The sequence below is a fragment of the Arachis ipaensis genome, chromosome B06 (genome assembly GCF_000816755.2).
Source record: "Arachis ipaensis cultivar K30076 chromosome B06, Araip1.1, whole genome shotgun sequence".
In the NCBI taxonomy this organism is placed as follows: Eukaryota; Viridiplantae; Streptophyta; class Magnoliopsida; order Fabales; family Fabaceae; genus Arachis; species Arachis ipaensis.
Window position 1 is genome coordinate 83640267 of NC_029790.2, and position 609 is coordinate 83640875.

Here is a 609-nt window from a genome sequence, read left to right on the forward strand (position 1 = left end):
AAACCTGTCCGTCAACCCCAGAGAAGACTGAACCCCACTATCCTCGAGGTTATCAAAAAGGAAGTGACCAGACTACTGGAGGCAGACATCATCTACCCCATCTCAGACAGTGAATGGGTGAGCCCAGTACAAGAAGTGCCAAAGAAGTCTGGAGTCACTACAGTGAAGAATGAGCATGGAGAGCTCATAGCAACCAGAGTTCAGAATGCCTGGAGGGTCTACATTGACTACAGACGCCTCAACCAAGCAACCCGTAAGGATCACTATCCTCTTCCATTCATTGATCAAATGCTGGATCGCCTGTCAGGTAAATCACATTATTGTTTTCTAGATGGTTACACAGGTTATTTCCAGATTTATATAGCTCCTGAGGATCAGGAAAAGACCACTTTTACATGTCCTTTTGGGACTTATGCTTACAAGAGAATGCCCTTTGGCTTGTGCAATGCACCAGCTACCTTTTAGAGGTGCATGATGAGTTTTTTCTCTGATCTTTATTGAGGACTGCATAGAAGTTTTTATGGATGATTTTAGTGTTTATGGCGATTTCTTTAGCCTTTGCTTAGATGGATTATCTAGAGTATTAGATAGATGTGTCAGTACAAACCT